Source organism: Rhipicephalus microplus, chromosome 5 (assembly GCF_043290135.1).
Source record: "Rhipicephalus microplus isolate Deutch F79 chromosome 5, USDA_Rmic, whole genome shotgun sequence".
NCBI lineage: Eukaryota > Metazoa > Arthropoda > Arachnida > Ixodida > Ixodidae > Rhipicephalus > Rhipicephalus microplus.
In genome coordinates, this window is record NC_134704.1 from 172,116,890 (window position 1) to 172,128,196 (window position 11,307).

Consider the following 11,307-nt stretch of genomic DNA (forward strand, 5'->3'; position numbering starts at 1 on the left):
TCACAAAAGGCAGTAGGCTATCCCAATTTGACCGGTCGGATGAAGCGTACTTGGCCAGCATATCCCCAAGTTTACGATTAAAACGCTCTGTCATCCCATTAGCTTGCGGATGATAGGCTGTGGTAGTGCGGTGTATGATGCGACACTCGCTCAACAACGCTTTGATGGCATCGGAGAGAAAAACGCGGCCGCGGTCGCTTAGTAATTCTCGAGGTGCTCCATGCCTTAAAACCAGGTTTTGCAGTACAAAACATGCAACGTCTTTTGTGGTATCAGAAGGTAACGCAGCTGTTTCAGCGTACTGTGTTAGGTGGTCGATAGCGACAATAACCCAGCGGTTGCTACTCGAAGTATAGGGAAGCGGACCGTAAAGGTCGATTCCGACACGATCGAAAGCTCGTGCTGGACATGGCAACGACTGCAAGGGACCTGTGGCATGCTGAGTGGGAATTTTGCGTCGCTGGCAGGTAAGGCAAGACCTTACGTAACGGCGAACGAAATGGTACATACCGCGCCAGTAGTACCGCCGCTGCAAGCGAGTGTATGCTTTTAACACACCAGCGAGGCCACATTGCGGTGATATTTTTTTATATTCAATGTGATGATTTCTTTTTCTTTTTTTTCCAAAATGAACAAGACCGTTAGTATGCGGCATGATTTCCACCACAGTTCACACAGTGTGATGGTTCTTCGCAATTGTCAGAATTGTGGCCTGACACTCCACATTGTGCACAAGTTTGGTGACCACAACAGCTTTGTGAGCAGTGGCCATACCTCTGGCATTTAAAACAACGACGTGGGTTAGGTATGTATGGTCTGATCGACGTCTTCGTGTACCCTGTTTGAATACTTTCTGGCAGATTACTGGAAGCGAACGTGAGTATGAGGTGCGTTGTTGGTGTTACCTTGTCTCTTCTAATGATGATCCTTTGTACATTGGTCTCATTCTGACTCTTCTACCCCTCCAGAAGTTTTTCTTTGGTCAAGCCGAGCAAATCAGCATCAGATACTACTCCACGGGTTGTGTTCATAGATCTGTGTGGCGTTACAGTGATCGGAGTGTCACCAAAAGTTGAAATATTCTGTAGCTTCTCAAACTGTTCTTTTTCTCTAACTTCAAGGAGGAGGTCTCCGCTGGCCATTTTGATAACCTTGTACCCGGCTCCAAGAGTTTCTGTGAGACATCTGGCAACTACAAAGGGGGATACAGTTCTGGCTTGCTTGCTGCTTATCTCACTATGTATAACATAAAAATGGGGGAAGTTTTCGTTTGATTGGTTGAAAAAGCCTAAGTCTTCGGTGCGTACGCGCTTTAAGGCGGTACGATCACTTATTCAGGGAAACGCTCTATGCATGCCAGTTTAATTTTCTTCAGAAGCGCTGGCGGCCACCCACCACAGAGCCCAACGAGGGGACGCTACAAGTTTGCGGATGCTAAAACCTGCAGACGCCAACCGTACAACGCTACTATAACGCAATGTGCCTAGACCAAGGTAGGCTATTTGCACAGGGTTAACCCTAGCCGCCAGGAAGTTTGGAAGTAGACAGAAGAGAGTAAAAGTCAGGACAAATAAATAGTGAGATATAAAGACGAAATTGTAGGGAGAGAAAGATAGGAAAAGACAACTGCCGATTTCCCCTGGGTGGGTCAGCCCAGCGATGCCGTCTACGTGAAGCTGGGGCCAAAGTGGTGTGTTGCCTCTGCCGGGAGCCTTAAATGTTCGATCACCCAGCGTCGGCTCAGCCCCCAGGATCCCCTTTTCCCCGGACATGGCAAAGCCACGCACGGCTAGGCGTGGAAGGGAGTAGAAACTCCCCCGTTAGCTCGGGTCCGTGGTGTTGCTACACACCAAACGCCTACTTGCGCAGGCGCCACTGCGGGGCACTATATATGTAAAATGGCTCAACGAATTGCAACATGAATGGTGTAAAAAGAAATTGCATACGAAGATTAGCCGTGGCTCTTATTGCCTCTCTGGTTGCAGCCATGTACTTTGAGAGTAGTGTGGTGTTTTATGCCCATAAAATTTTTGTTGCTAGTCTTGTTCTTATTTTTTACAATGTCACAAAACTTTGCTATCTCGGGTCAGTGATACAGCCACGCCATAGCGGCATCGTCTTGGGATAATTAAATCCCAACCTCTCCGTGGATATGTGCAAACGTAAATGAAACCACTTGTAATGAAATCGATATAGGTCATGTGTTCTGAATGTGTTAGTACATACGGCGCCGCAGTTGCTTGGTTTCATCGGACTTGTGAATGCGATTGAGACATAACGTATGACACATGTCAATGGCAAATGAATTTGACAATCTAACCATTAAATTTTCCACGTCTACAGTGTTTGCGAGCATTTAGTTTACCAATCGGCCGCATCGCCCTGCGCCCATTTTCTTCACCTGCTGTGTCAGCTTCATTTTCACGCTAGCTTAAAACGTCCGCCTGTCCAGGTTTCTCTGCGCTTGTCTTACCTCAGAGGAAGTTTTCAAAAACATGCTAAACGACTCCGCGCTTCCTTTTTTTTTCGGAGAAACACCTAGCGCACACGGTTTTCTCCGCATTGCTCAGGCTCTGCGTTTCGCGTTCCGTACAGCCCCCACGCTGGTTGCGCCATTTCGCGGTGTCTGCGTCAGAGTTCACAACCGCGCGCTCTCACCGATTCCACTACCGCCTTCTAGAAATTCTAGAACACTGTAGTATAAGTCATAGAGTTTCATACAATAATATCATATGAAAATATATGGTATATGTGTTCTGTGGTGACGTTGACCACGTGAACGGGGTAGGCGGTAGTTTTGAAAAAGTTCGGTCATTCGTTTGGTGCGCACGGTTAGTTGTAAGACCCCAACACGGAGTGTATGGTGTCGGCGGGAACAGTTGTTGAGGTAGGAGAGTTAGCGGAAGCGGCCGGATAGCAGGATTGGGGTAGAACTTCGGCTGTCGAGCATTCGGTCCGATGGTCGGGCGATGGCTAAGGAGGTTATAAAAACCACGGGCGAGAGTGAGCAGGTACAGTGCGAACAATGCAAGTGCTGCTGCTGCCTGGACTAGACAGCCTTCACGAGTTTGGCCGATGTGGAGAAGGGGAGCTTGATGTGCAGGCTGTCCGAGGCATTGAAGGCGGCAGTGCGGTGTATGGAGGCTAGCATTGAGGGGCTGAAGGGAAAGCTGAGAACGGAACTCTAAAAACAACTTGAAGCATCGCGTAAGCGAGTGGAGGCTACCGCGTGCCTATAAGAGAAAGTGAGAAGCAACTTTAGAAAAGAACGAGAAGGACGGACCGAGCACGAGCAGCGGTTAAAGGAGCTAATGGCGCTTTGCCCGGGCCCCGAGCGGTGTAGGATTGGAGGCGTGGGTAGCGGAAAAGGAAACAGGCGAGAAGGAAGGTCAGGGGGCCACAGTGTCTGGTCACATTATGGAGGTTCCGAGAACATACAGCTCTATGGCGCGGCAGTCCTCGAGCAGGGCAGAAATACAGGGAAAACGGCTTAGAGAGACACAGGTGAAACAAACAGGGGCGCCATCGCAAACAGAAAGCCAGTGAACGGAGCGTGGAAGGGTCCTAGTGGTGGGTACTCTAGCGTGGCCAGGGTTAGGGATATCGTCTTCACGACAGTGAAGGAAGATGGAAGAGTGAGGGTAGAGGCCAAGTCAGGGAAGTGCATGGTGAGTGCACTGGCCACAGCTCAGGAGGTCGTAGAGGACAGCATGGGGGGGCGAAAATCTCGTCTTTATTCATACTGGCCTTAATGATGTGCTGAAGGGAAAGACTCAGAACCTTCGGAGACAGTTGGAGGGTGGGATGTGTAAACTACGAGACGCCTCTCGGAGTGTGCATGTGATCATATGCACACTCCCAGAGGTCTGGAGGTGGTCTTCTGGTATGGAAAGGAGGGTAGTGGAGGCCAGATGTGTGATCAAGGGTATGAGCCGGCAGCTCGGATACAGCGTAATGGAGGTCAACCAAGACGTGTACGAGCTCGGCGCTCGCCTCTTTGCGCAAGATAACATTCATTACAGTGCTGTGACGGGCAGGAGGGTTCATAATGGAATGGGTCGTCAAGCCACAGCTTTTTTAGGAGGACCCAGAGCCCTGTGGCCAATAGTGTAGCCTAAAACAATTCTAAATGGACACCAATATTTAAGACATGTTGGGACCGTGGAAGAAGAAATCGACGTAAGCACACCGAGCTAAATCAGACATAGGCTATATTAACACGCACGGCGGCAGGAATAGGTTAAAGTTGGAAGAGATGTAAGAGCAATCAAGGCAGGAGAAGCTGATAGTGTATGGGTTGTGGAGAAACATCTTCGGGACATGGAGCAACCACCTAGTAATACGGACTAAGTATGGGAATATTGCAATATAACAAAATGCAGCAAAAAGAGTCGTGGAATTGGGGCATTTATACATAAAAGTATGTTTTGGCAAAGAGTCAAGCATGTTCACGAAAAATTTGTGGTTAAAAGGGAATGTAGCTGGGCAGATGACACTTCTTGGTTTGGAGTACTGTGGACAGGAGCAAAGGCCAGAGAGGAAAACCAAGCAATGGTAGAGTGTATAACAAATGACATTGAGGAATTCGGTCGAGAGTGCGAGATAATTATATGAGGAGATATGAATGCACAGATAGAAGATTTAGATGGGTATACTGACCCAACAGGCAACGTCCCCCCCCCCCTTCCAACGTCCTAAAACAAGTTCGAGTCTAACGTAGTCCGCTGAGAAAGGCATTTTTGATCACTTTCAACAGTACTTAGAAGTGTGAAAGACAAATAACATTGCAGATAGGAAGGATGCAGTCGACGGTAGATTATGCACTGATGTCACATAGAATGTATGATAAGCTCGGGGGAATGCACATATATGCATGTGGCTCGAGAAGTCTGGGTAGTAATCACAAACGTATCAAGCTAGGTTTTGGAAGGGCAATGAGAGTGGGAAGGAGATAAAATGAGCAACTATGGGAGAATTTTTATTCAGAAAGGCAAATGGAAATAGCTACTAAACAAATGAAGAAATTAATCGCTCTGGATAAGAAAACACTGTCGACGTACACAAATCTAGTTAGGCTGTTTGAGCTAGCGCTTGCTAAGGCACGGGACAAATCACCCCGGAAAAGGAGGCACGAACCCAAGAGTGGATGGGTTGAGATGGATAAGAGAGCCACAGCAAAACGTCAGGGAGCCTCTTGGGAACACAGACGTGCTCAGCAGTGGGGTGAACCTACAGACGATGTTGAAAGAAAATGGTACATCTTCCTAAGTTCTAGAACGAAAGCATCCCTTTTTATCAATGAAAAAATAGAAGAAAGGGGGCGCACTGTCTAGCAAAAGTACATAAAAAGGATAGAAAGGCAGCTGCAAAATTTTTTAACCACCTGAACAGTCTTAGAAATGAGACAAACCAATAGAGAAGTTTTTCACTACAGTTCAAGGTTTTAGGCAAGAAGAATACAAATATCTTGAATATATAAAAACAAGGGCGTAGGAAAAAATTCAACAAATAAATGCCCTATGCTCCTCAATAAAAGAGGATAGATCAAGTGGCGCAGTGGCTCCATTTTCACAACGACAGTGGGAAAGGGCTGAAAAGAAGGTTCCTAGTAGTACATCAACAGGCCCGGATGTCCACCACCTGTCCACCACGAAGTGCGTTTTTTCGAAGTCCTCGGTCGATGGTTTTTCTGGCACGCTTGCTACCTGCATGTTTTCCACGAAAGCAACGGCACGCGACACCGTGGCCCCACCAGACTCCATGACGACCACCTTGCCGCCCGCATCGGAGTCTGGCACAGGTGACCTTTCGCCCGTTATTGACTTCCCGACCTCGAAGTTTGCGCCTTCAACAACGTCCGATAAACGAGACTTAACCTCTCGTCTGGCCACTAGCGACGCGTGTCCTGCCCCCGACTGCCCATCCGCCAAGGTTCTCGACATTTGGGCTGAAGCAACCAGTCAGCCACGAGGTTTGTGTTTTCATCGTCCTCGGCTGACGACGCTGCAGGCATGCTTACCACCGGCTCGTCTCGGCCGACCTCCATGGCTCACAACACGGCTGACATGTCAGGTTCTACGACGGTAACTTCACCGAACGCCCTGGTGGCTACCACGACGATGGGCAATGTCACGCCCGCTATTCACCTCCCGGTTGCGGAACCTTCACCCTCCCCGATGTCCGAAGGCGACTGTCGACCAGCCTCAATCTTCTGCACGTCCTGCCAGCAACGACCACCATCGTCCTCGCAGTTTCCCGCAGCTGAAGTTAAAGCCACCAGCCATCAACCACGGCCAAGCTTCCAAGACGCTGCGACTTTGACTGACGCGCTTGAGGACGACGTACCCGGTCCGCTTCAGAGAGGGCTCACCAGGCATGCAACGCCTACGGTAGAGCAATCTAGGGGGTGTTGGCTGGAGGGCTGGACCTGCACGCCAACCCTCGTGCGCGGACTACTGGGGTCATTACACGAGCACAGGTGTCCCGTCCAATACTCCGGGCGAGCCCACGCTGACTGGGATCCACCACCACCATTCCCCGGAGCCTTTGCCTCCGGACGGCAACAACCAGACGTGTGTCCACAAGGCCAGCTCGTGTGTCACAACCGCGACGACGCTCATACCTCATACGTGTCTACCACCCATTACCCTACGTCGGCGACGACAACGTGCTGGGCGTAACACATTGCGGCAACTTTTGAGCCGCCCTGCTACGCAGCCACGAGTTGCTGTCACAGCCCTGAAGACGGCGCAAGCGCCTACTCGGCCTATCCGACGCAAGGTCCCACCACTAGTCGTGTACCCGACTACCCACCGTACACTTAGCGGCATTGTTAGGACACGTTCCTGCGTGCGTCGGCACGTCAATCTATACCGGCACGTCAGACGCCGCTCGACTTTGAGGTCTTTGTTGCGTCTACTCCAATGTCAAAACCCACGCTGCTTACCCTCTGCCGACGTTAGCAGCATGACCTCGCGACACACGGTCCACTCTCGGCCTGTCCGACCAGGTCATAGTGAGACCCGCTTGTCGGCAACCACAGCGACCCGGCACTTCCTTCTTCGTCCCTTGCGCTTCTCCCAGAGTCGCCCACCGGAGACAAACTGCTTACCGATGGCCCATAAACGTTGACAACCTGGACTTGCGAAATGAACACTTTATGGATTGTCGTTCATGTATATAGCATTTGTCGCTCTCTTTCTTTTTTCATATGCCTTCAAATCGCGCAAAGCGCTAGGGGGGGAGCCCTGTAGTGCCACCATCACCATCATCATTTCTTAATCACCACGCCGCGCCTCTCGCGCGGCTGATGCTAGCTCGAGCTGCGCGAGGATTAGAACAGGCTAGCGCACTTGGTGTGTCGGACGTGCAAAGCCACGCGGCTCCGCTTCAGGCGTGGAATAAACTGGCGAGAGAACGACACGACCACGTTGGCCGCCGTCCCGTTTTCCTGTCTCGCTACAGATAGATAGATAGATAGATAGATAGATAGATAGATAGATAGATAGATAGATAGATAGATAGATAGATAGATAGATAGATAGATAGATAGATAGATAGATAGATAGACAGACAGACAGACAGACAGACAGACAGACAGACAGACAGACAGACAGACAGACAGACAGACAGACAGACAGACAGACAGACAGACAGACAGATAGATAGATAGATAGATAGATAGATAGATAGATAGATAGATAGATAGATAGATAGATAGATAGATAGATAGATAGATAGATAGATAGATAGATAGATAGATAGATAGATAGATAGATAGATAGATAGATAGATAGATAGATAGATAGATAGAAAGATAGATAGATAGATAGATAGATAGATAGATAGATAGATAGATAGATAGATAGATAGATAGATAGATAGATAGATAGATAGATAGATAGATAGATAGATAGATAGATAGATAGATAGATAGATAGATAGATAGATAGATAGATAGATTGATAGATAGATAGACGGACGGATAGATACTCTTTCCCTCGGTTTGAGGAGAAGAATAAGCCAGCGTCGATAAGTGGCCTCGAAGCGAAGTGTCCAATTGAAGGTTGATAACGGCGACGGAAACAGTGTCGTCACTGAGATTGATTGATGATTCATTTGCGGGCTTTAACGACCCAAAACCACCATATGATTACGAGAGGCGTGGTGCCGTCACTGAAGGCGTTGTTGAAGTGAATTGTAGATGCGCTGTTAGGTGCGTCGGTTTCAGTTTTCCCAGCTAAATTAAGCTTTATGCATCGCTCCACGATGATTATCAGTGAGCGCTTTTCAAAAATTTCAAGGTGGCTATGAACAATTCGTAGGAACGTTTTCAATTCGTCCATTTGACTCAACAGGCTATAACCACTGGTTAAAAGGTTGATTGTGGTAATTTCCATAATTACTACCAAAATTATTGTTTGTAGACATCTGACGATGCATTCTGCCACAGGAAAGGCAACACCACAAGTAGTACGCAGATACTTCTTTTCTGTGAGTTTTTAAGAATATTGGAAACATTTCTTAAAACACACCAACTTCATTAGCGAAGAGATAGAATAAACATGATATTTATTGATGCGGAAATGCCGTAGGCCCATGTGCTCAGATTTGGGTGCACGTTAAAGAACCCTAGGTGGTCTAAATTTCCGGAGCCCTCCACTACGGTGTCTCTCAAATTCATATGGTGGTTTTGGGACTTAAACCCCACATATCAATCAATAAAGTATTTATTGGTAATAAATAAGTCACTATAGTGGTTCAACCTCCTAGTTCGGATGACCATTGGTTCTTGCTGCCACCCGGACACGGTTAAGCAGGGCTTGTTGCTGCACTGGATCAGAGCTGGACAGGGTTGCCTCCTACCCTACTAGTGTATACGATTATGATGATCCGATATACTGGTATTCTTTTGGCACTCCCAGACCATGTGGAATAAAGTGGCCGTCGGGGTGACGGAATTTACACAGCGTATTGTACATCGATGATGATGATGATGATGATGATGATGATGATGATGATAATGACCTCTTATGGATGGCGCTCACCCACAGAGGGGGATGGGCCAAGAACCGGGCGGCAGGATACTTAAATGAAACTAAAATGAAAATGAAGCCAGTCTGAAAAGTAGTTCAAAAATAATACTACCAAAAAAAACAAAAATATTTGCTGAGCAAGTGGTCAAACCACTTCCTGTTTTTGATAGACATAACTAAGAATTATAAACTAAAAATCTGAAAAGATTCGGGTTCACAAGCACGGTAATCTTTTAGTTGCATTGATGTAATCAAACACAGTGGAGCGTACATCCCTGTGGCAGTAACCAAATGAAGTTCCGCCAAGTGATAAAATTACTGGTAGATTTACTTGTATTCCTAGCTTTTATAATGGGGCTACTAAACAAAAGTCTATCTTTGACAATACATAAGGATTGGGAAATGCTGATGATTGTAGTCATCTCCATGCTACCTGCGATGCCTTATCTAATTTAGGGTCAGGTGGTAGTAGAGTGCGTCTACTCAGCCAGATGTGTTGCAGAATGTCAGTATACAAAAGGAGGCGCTAGGGATCGTCCTGGTCGGCAAGAACGTACGCTATCGAAGGGTGCTATGAGTGCCTTTTGCTCATATTTCTGTGCGCTATTGTCTACTCAATATTGCGGCACAAATGTCACTTTCGTCACTCCTATCACACTGTGGGATGTGACGATGTCGCTGCGCAAATGTACATGGCGACAATATACTGGTCATAATTATATTCGAACAACAAACACCTTCTGCCCCAACAGCGACAAAAAACGGCAAGTGTTGGTACTCGAAGCTTCACCCAAAGTGGTATCAATGAAAAATTACAGATGGCGTGCTTCTAATAATGGCCCAACTTCGGCCCTTGGTTTGCCGGAGCTAAAGGCGGAAAGTGAGCAATTTTCGTTGGGCAACACAAGGGGCCCTAAGCGTCAATGATAACGGAGGACCTCCATGACCCTACACCTTTAATCCATCTTAGAAGTACGGGGAAGACTTGCATTCACCCTTAGATTATGACACCCTCCCTCACCCCTTCCCCTATAAATACTTCAAGTCTCTTCTTAAACGAAGAACTGTGTTAAGTCCGCTGATTGGTCTGTATGGCATCAGGTGAGTGTTGGGCGCGAATAGATAAATGACCAGGAGCTGAGGCACTGGGCAACACCTGGAAATACTGAGACACGATCCAGCACTCTCCGAAGTAAACGTGGAAATGAGATGCCGGTCAATGTCACGAACTCGGAGAGTGACCGAACCTCTCACGGGCGATGGCCACGAGTTTAGTGGACAATAGCGAAAATTTCTTAGACAAGAAGGCTGTGGCTCTGCCTCACTCTGCCTTAAAATCTACGGAAAAAAAGAGAGCAAAGCTTCCGCTTTTGCTCTTCCTGCTTTTCCGTTTTTTGCCCATTTCTGTCATTAAGAACAGACACCTTCCAGCTTCTGAGCCCCAGCTGCTTTTAAGACAGAACATAAATATCTGCACTTTTAAAGCATATGTTCAGTAAATGAAGTGGAAGTACATACGGGGTGAACGTTGGTCGACGTAATTTTACAGAAACTACATCACAATTGAATGAGTACTGCCTAGGTAATAGGGTTTTTTGTGGACAACTGTGATTTGCAATACAGTGTGTTTACCCTTAAAATTATGCACGAGTAAGCAGAATTGTAATTTAAAAGTTTTACGTAAAATTTCGCCGCGTAGCTCTTTTTAGTTGCACGTTACATGCAACGTTATTTTTTATCGCTTTTTTGACCTATCTAGCCTTTCACCAGTATTGGTGATTCCCCTCGTAAAGTCATCCCCTATACATTGCACTGCTACACAGGGGATGAGGGTATCTCGAAATCCGGTGTGCGATATATATTTCAGCACACGGAATGCACCCGCCAAATGGTAACGTTTTGGTGCTGTATGGATGTTGAATAGATAAAGCTGTAGAAACATTTACAGCAAGGAAACTCAGCATGTATTGTCTTCTTCAATGTTGCCGAAACTTCTAGGGTTGATAAAATGCACATGCAAGAATATCCTCTATCTAGCTGTGTTTGCCATTATTGGCGTACGACATGCTCACAGCCACAACAACCAACGCCAGGAAGTCAGCTATCAAAAAGCGGCCTACCATGTAATCACGCTGAAATAGCATTTGCTCTACACATTAGATATATGCAGCGCCGATTTCATGTAAATCCCCGCCATCGACATCTGCACACTGTCACTGAACAAAATAGCAGCCAAAGACCTTCCTTCGCACCGTAAAAGAGCACACAAAGC